The 7,501-nt window shown below is 40.2% G+C and overlaps 1 long non-coding RNA gene across 1 annotated transcript in view; it reads left to right on the top strand.

The window, feature by feature from the left end:
* Positions 1 to 29: 29 nt before the first annotated feature.
* The window catches only part of LOC129398056 (uncharacterized), a 47,943-nt gene continuing 40,471 nt past the window's right edge, over positions 30 to 7,501 (top strand). The window contains exon 1 of the long non-coding RNA XR_008625790.2: positions 30 to 169. This is a non-coding gene — a long non-coding RNA (uncharacterized LOC129398056). The remainder of the gene's footprint in view (positions 170 to 7,501) is intronic.

Genomic DNA, 7,501 nt, shown 5'->3' with positions numbered 1-7,501 from the left:
ACTTTGGCTCCAAGGCGGCGTGAAGAGTGTGATTCTGTTCAGCGACCGTGATTCTGTTCAGCGACAATGATGTTGAGCCCCTAATTGAGAGTCTGTTACCACTATTAATAGCTACTCTGTTCGGGCCCTACACATAACGGTGTATCTAAACCTCTCTACAATTTTATGGGTAGGTGTTATACTCTCTGTTTTACAAATGGGGAATTTGAGGCTCAGAAAGGCTAATTGATGCAGGTGTCTCTCTGTCGTCAAAGATAGTTCTACTTCCACTATACTTAAAGCCTCTGGAGAAGGAATTGCAGGCTGAGAGAAAGAGATCTATCTTAAATGAGGGAAGAAATGCACGTTTCATTGCCTGGTCTGGGTAGCCTTCCCGGTGTGGGAGTGGGAGGTGGGAAGGTTTTAGATTCACAGGTCCTTAGATTGAAGGGACTCTGGAGGAACACCACATAGCACCCCCCGCATTAGCTAATGGGGAAACCATATCTAGAGATTGTATCCATGCCAGAAAAGGCAGAGCAAAGACAACCCCAGTCTCTTGGCTTCTAGGATAGGATGTTTTTCCGCCACCCGCCATTAAAAAAAAAAAAAAAAAAAAAAACTATTGAAATGTTTAAAAAAAAAAAAAAGCACAGAATAAACAACGCACCCACTATCCAGAACGAACAGATTTATGAATGAAAGAAATGGAGCATTACAGATAAAGAAGGTGTTCCCTATTCTCAGTCCCATTCTACTACCACCCTCAGAGAGGCAACCAGGATCATGAATTTGATATGTATCTTGCCAATCTAGGTTTCTATATTTAAACTATTACTATGTATTATAAACAATATGTAGAATGGTTTGGGGCATTTGAAGTTTTACATGAATGCTATTATATTTTGTGTATTGATCTGCAACTTGATTTTTTCACCAAATTCTGTGTTTTTGAGAGCTATCCACATTGATAAATATAGCTAGACTTTATCAAATAGATTTGTCACAAATTATTTGGGAATTCCCATAGTGATGGATGTTTAGGTTGTTTCCCATTTTTCACCATTACAAACACTACTGTACAGTCTGCTCAATATCTTTTCCCAGTTTCTCCTTTTAATTAATGTCGAATTGTCTTATTTGTATGAACAGAGCTTGCAACTGGTGATTCACATGCAATTTTTTTTTTCAAATTGGTTGCTAACAGCTAAAATTGAAAGAATAAAAACAATGTGGCATCCCATCAATTAACGGGAAGATCTGACTACGTTAGATGTGCATTGTAGCCTGGCAACAATGGTTCAAGCTGGAAAGCATCTGCCTCCTTTACCTCAGTTCAAGTAATATCTAGTTTTTCTTTGTCTTTAGTACCCATCTGAGCCCTGTAGCATTTGTGTTTACAACCTCCAACATGATGTAGGGACACAGGAAAGTACCCTTCTAAATGTACATGTTTCAGGTATTCAGAAATAGGTATTCAGGTTTTGAATACTTATTTTAAGTCCCTATTTTAGCCACACCCTGTGATAGGAGGTCAGGATGCATCTATCAACAAAAGGTACAAGAGCTTTATAGTCAGAGATCTTATATTCCCGATATAAGAGACTGACAATAAATTAGTATGCAAATAAAATAGTTTCATTTAGTCAGATGAGAGTCCTGAAATAACAGCTTAAGGTCAAAAGTAGTTTGTACTGAAGGAGAAGTATCAGGGAAGGCCTTCCCGAAAATGCAGCTTTGAGGTAGAGATATGAATAAAGTGCATGAGCCAGCCATGGAATGATCTGAAGAAAATGAGTCCTTGAGTGCCAGGCACGGTGGCTTTTGCCTGTAATCCAGCACTTTGGGAGGCTGAGGCAGACAAATAGCTTGAACCTAAGAGCTGGAGACCAGCCTGGGCAACATAGCAAAACCCTGTCTTTACAAGAAATACAAAAATTAGCTGGGCATGGTGATGCAGGCCTGTAGTCCCAGCTGCTTGGGTGGCTGAGGTGGGAGGATCACCTGAACCCAGCAGGTCAAGGCTGCAGTGAGCCATGATCATGTCACTGTGCTCCAGCCTGGGTTACAAAATGAGACCCTGTCTCAAAAAAATAAAAAAATAAATAAGAAGGAGAAGGAGAAGAAAAGAAGCATTCTTGAATAGAACATACGGCTAAAATGCAGGCCATTAGGCAAAATGAACTTTAACATGTTTGAGGAAGCAGAGGGTTAGTGTGGTGAATTGTACTGGGCTAGGGACAGAGTGACGCAAGGTAGAGTTGTTGTAGAGGTACAATTTCAAGTGTGATTTCTTTAATCTAAAATCTAGAGTTCCTCCCTGAGAGAAATGATCTTTCAGATTTTCTAGATTTTCCTTTAATTCCTTTAAACTGTAAGCATCCATTCTTTGGATTAACTGTTAAATGCAGACCTTGTATAAATTACTCCAATCATATACTTTCTTCCTGAGGATTATATTTAGAGGATGGGAGCTTTGATTAACAAGACCCTTCCTCTGCCTCCCAGTACTCATACATTGTATAGCATGGGTAGGTAAGGAGGAATACTGCTGGCGAATTTCCTAGTAGTGGCAGTGGAGATCCATTGAGAGAAAAATCTGCTGGGGGCCCAGAAATCTCTATTTAAAAAAAAATTTGTCTTATGGAAAATTTCAAACATATACTGAGGAAGACAGAAGACTATAATGAATCCCTCATCCAGCCATTAACCCCTGGCCAATGATGTCGATTATAGCTGTTATCAGTGATGTTGACCCTGATCCTTTATGGAATGGAATTTTTGTTATGTTATTTTTTAGGGTGCTATGAGGATAAGAAAAGAAACAGGCATTTGAGAAGAAAATTATAACCGAATTTATACTTATAAATTTTTGATATCATAATCTCAGGTGATTCACATGGACACATGTAAACGCACCCACAAGTGCAGCTAGAAGTAAATCACCCAGAAACTGTCATTGTCTTTGTACATTGTATATACAATGCAATCATTTCATACCTTGGCCAGAAAACTGTGATTTCTGTCTTGCAAAGCTGTATGTAGTAGATAATGTGATAACCTGTAATATTGATCTGATAAATATGTATTCAGATGAAACCTGTAAAAAAAAAAGCCCCTCTTCTGACATTTTTCAGTCTCTAGTATTATGTTGAAGTAAATCTCAGATATAATTTAATCCCTAATATTTTAATATAGATTGCTAAAAGATTAAAACTTTTAAAGACTTCACCACAATGCCTTTATGATTCCTAAGCAGCAATGAATGATTAATGTTATTAAATATTCAGTAAGTATTCAAATTTCCATTCGAATCAGAAGTGTCATAACTTTTTTCACATTTTACTTGAGTCAGGAACCTCTCTTTCTGTAAGGTCCTCAGGTGATGAATGGGTTTGGAAGCCTCTCTTGTACAGCCTCATTAGTTGAGCTACAAACATGCATTGTCCTTTCCCTTCAGAAAGTTAGGGCGCTATGAAAGCAGGAGTCCCCAGCCTCCAGCTGTAGACTGGAACTAGTCCGTGGCCTGTTAGGAACTGGGCCACACAGCAGGAGGTGAGCGGCCAGTGAGGGAGCATTACCTACCACCTGAGCTCCCACCTACTGTCAGATCAGCAGTGGCATGAGATTCTCATAGGAGCCTGAGCCCTAATGTGAACTGCGCATGCAAGGGATCTAGGTGGGCGGTGGTCCTTATGAGAATCTAACGAAAGCCTGATGATCTCAGGTGGAACAGTTTCAGTTTCATCCCCAACCCCCACCCCGCCCCATCCATGGAAAGATTGTCTTCCACAAAACTGGTCCCTGGTGCCAAAAAAGACTGGGGACTGCTGCTCTAAAGGGGAAGGCAGGTATCTCAAAGCAAATGGATACTCTCAGTGCCTGAAGCACAGTCATTCCTGTATTGTCCTTTGTGGTTCTTATAGGGAAGAGATGTTTTTTGTTTGTTTCTTGTTTTTGTTTGTTTTTACCCAGAAGCCTATCCATCATTTTCTAAGTGTGCTTCCACTTCCATTTCCCCTGATGCCAGAATGCCTTGGCCAAGATAGTAACTGCTTAATGCTTCTTTGCATGTCTGGCTCAGGAAACAGCTAAGAAAAAAGATAAGAAGTCATAAAGCAGAAATGAGCTTGGCATGTTCACGGAACTGAAAGAATGCCAGCATAGTGGTCTGGAGTGCAGGGGGACAAGAAGTAGTATGAGATGAAGTCCCCAAGGTTGCCAGAGGGTCAGGTCAGGAAGGGTTTTTTAAACCAATATAAGAAATCTGTATTTTTTTCCCCTAAGCACAGCAATAGGCATTGGAGAGTTTTAAGGCATGACATGGTCTAAGTTACATTTTTAAAAGATTATTCTATAGAAGAATGGAAACAGGAAGGCCAGTTAAGAGAAATGGGCCATAGTGAGGTGTTATATAGGCTTGCTTTACAGCTCAGACCTGAAAAAATAAGTTATTTCAAAAGCCATGCTGTACTATGACTACTATTATAAAACTTGGTAAGATTCCTTCATTGAGACACCCTCTAAAAAGGGTGCCAAGAGATTGGATCTGAACTATCCAGCACTGAAGGCCTTCAGAGAGCTGTGCTATTGTAGATGAGCAAGCCTTTTGGGAACTGTTAATAGTGAAAGGAAGAACCACGTGGTGAAGAGCTGGGAGCCACCATTTATGGAGGAGCATGGTATGGTGTCATGGAAAGTGCACCAGACCAGGAGTTGGGGGAAACCCCATCTCTTGTCTACTCCAGGCTGTACACTTTTTTTTTTTGAGACAGAGTCTCACTCTGTCACCAGGCTGGAGTGCAGTGGCAGAATCTTGGCTCACTGCAACCTCCGCCTCCCAAGTTCAAGCGATTCTCGTGCCTCAGCCTCCTGAATATCTGGGATTACAGGCAGGTGCCACTACACCCAGCTAATTTTTGTATTTTTAGTAAAGATGGGATTTTACCATGTTGGCCAGGAAGGTCTCCATCTCCTGACCTTGTGATCCCCCCGCCTCAGCCTCCCAAAGTGCTGGGATTACAGGCATGAGCCACTGTGCCCAGCCTCTAGGCTGTACATCTTAAGTATTAGTGAGAGGCCCAAAAATGAACACAGAGGCCCTTACCAATTTAAGTATTTTGTTGTTGTTGTTGTTGTTAATGGCTTTGGAAAAACAAGGGGCAAAATCAGACTTTAAAAGTTATATGGGCCAGGTGCAGTGGCTCATGCCTGTAATCCCAGCACTTTGGGAGGCTGAGGCAGGCGGATCACAAGGTCAAGAGATGGAGACCATCCTGGCCAACATGGTGAAACCGTGTCTCTACTAAAAATACAAAAATTAGCTGGGTGTGGTGGCACATGCCTGTAGTCCCAGCTACTCGGGAGGCTGAGGCAGGAGAATCGCTTGAACATGGGAGGCGGAGGTTGCAGTGAGCCGAGATTGCGCCATTGCACTCCAGCCTGGTGACAGTGCGAGACTCCATCTCAAAAAAAAAAAAATAAGTTATACGGATAGACATTTACAACATTCCTACATATATGGTTTTTTATAAACTTGCCTTCATCACTAGGCTCTAACTTCCTTGAGGGCAAATATGTTTTATTTGATTTTTGTATCCTAAGCACATTGCAAAGAACATGACATAAAGTAGGTGCTCAATAAATGAGGTAGGAATGAATGAAACTTCCTGATTTTATTTCCGAAAGTAAAGTGATTCCAGCAACCCCTCTTTAAACCAAAGTAGGCCCAGTCATAATGCTAATCAGATGGCATCACTACTGCCCAGGCAAGTGCTCTTTTTTTCTTAGCAGAGCAATTCTGGCTACACCGGCCTTTCTGCCAAGTGGTTTGAAGAAGGAACCCATCCTAAAGCTTAGGGAAATCATTGACTGATTGGTTCTTTAAAAAACAAAACAAAACCAAAAAAAAGTAATATTTGGGATGGTTTCAGGTTATGATTCTACAAAATTTACTTTTAATCCAACTTCAAGTTCAGACTTCCTTTTTAAGGCCAAGAGTAAACAGGATTAGGGGATGGTTATCAGCAAGATAGGAAGATGATTCGTTCTCCCAGTATCCTGTCTCCAGGTTCTTCTTGGTTCTTGCCACAGGAACACTCCAGCTTTAGAAGAAGGTTTGTGTTACAGACTTAACCAGACAGCAAAGGATATCATGGGTAAGCAAACTGGCAGTAGTGCATTACAACCCTTCCTTCAGTTTTCTCTCTTTTTCTTGAATTTTAGTCCAAATTCAGCAGTATTATCATGGAGAACCACAAGGCTGCTAAGAAATATGTGTAGAGATAGCTTACAATATAGCAGAGGAAGAGGAAGGAAGGGAGGCGAGAAAGAAGAAAGGAAAGAAGGAGAAGAAAGAGAGGGAAGGAGGAAGGGAAGCAAAGGAAAAGCTTCCATAACACTTCGTTTATATCTCTATTTTAAAGTATTTATTTAAAACCCAAACTGCTACCACTCTGAATTTTAAGAAATTGGCATAATTCCTGTCAGTGGGGAAATATTAAATATAGGGGCAAGAGAAGGGATGAGACTCTAGGTAGAAGAGCCATTGTGTTGTCTGAGAGTTGGATGTGCACAGGTGGGCAGGAGGCTGAGTTTAAGGATATGAGATTGAGAACATTGAATTATTCTGTATAATAAAGTTGGAAGAATTGTTCACTGGGGTGAGTTTGGGGGTTGGGATTGTTGCTAAGAGATAGCCAAAAAAAAAAAAAAGAGGTCAGAGGCAGAGGGAGAAAGGCCTGTCACAGTGGTAGGAAGGAGGAAGACTTTAAAAAGAGAAAGTCTGTTATTCAATTTGCAACTGTTAATGTTACTGTAAATGCACACACTGACACACACACATGCACACACATCCCCCATGCTCCCAGACAGCAAAATAAGTCCTCTATAAGCTCACAGCTTGTCATGAATGAATCATTATGATAATCAAAGAAAAGGGGTTGTGTTCCACATCTTTGGGAGATTTCATGGAGATTGAAGATGAAATGTGTGTAACAATAAGGAAATCCAAAAACTGAACTGTGTCAGATGAAGCAGGAGCTTAGACTAAGTCCAAGTTGAATGGGAAAAAGACAAACCGCTCGAAGGAAGTAGGTCGTATACATCTTTATATTCTCAAAGCTTAGCATAGTGTCTGGCATGTAACAGAAACTTAACAAATGTTCATTAAATGAATGAATAAATGAGGAAAAATTAGATTCATATGATACCAAGTGGCAGAATGGCATTATTAAATCAAGTGTCAACATAACTCACATTTCTTATTCCAGAATTGGAAATCAGGTTCATCTTAGTCATACCTGCCTCTGATCTCCAGGTGGCAGTATTTTATCATATTAAATTGTTTTGGGACAACAGATTCCATTTACTTTTTGAGAAAGGAGAGCAGAAATGTATTTAAAATAAAAATTCAATTCTGTAGCTCATTTCTATAATTGCACAGAACTAAGTAAGTGATAGAATATGATTACATGAGATTATAGATTTATTCCCCAATTTCAATATAAATGAGAATTATTGG

This window comes from Pan paniscus, chromosome 5, assembly GCF_029289425.2.
Source record: "Pan paniscus chromosome 5, NHGRI_mPanPan1-v2.0_pri, whole genome shotgun sequence".
Classification (NCBI taxonomy): Eukaryota; Metazoa; Chordata; class Mammalia; order Primates; family Hominidae; genus Pan; species Pan paniscus.
This window is presented reverse-complemented; position numbering and strand designations above follow the sequence as displayed.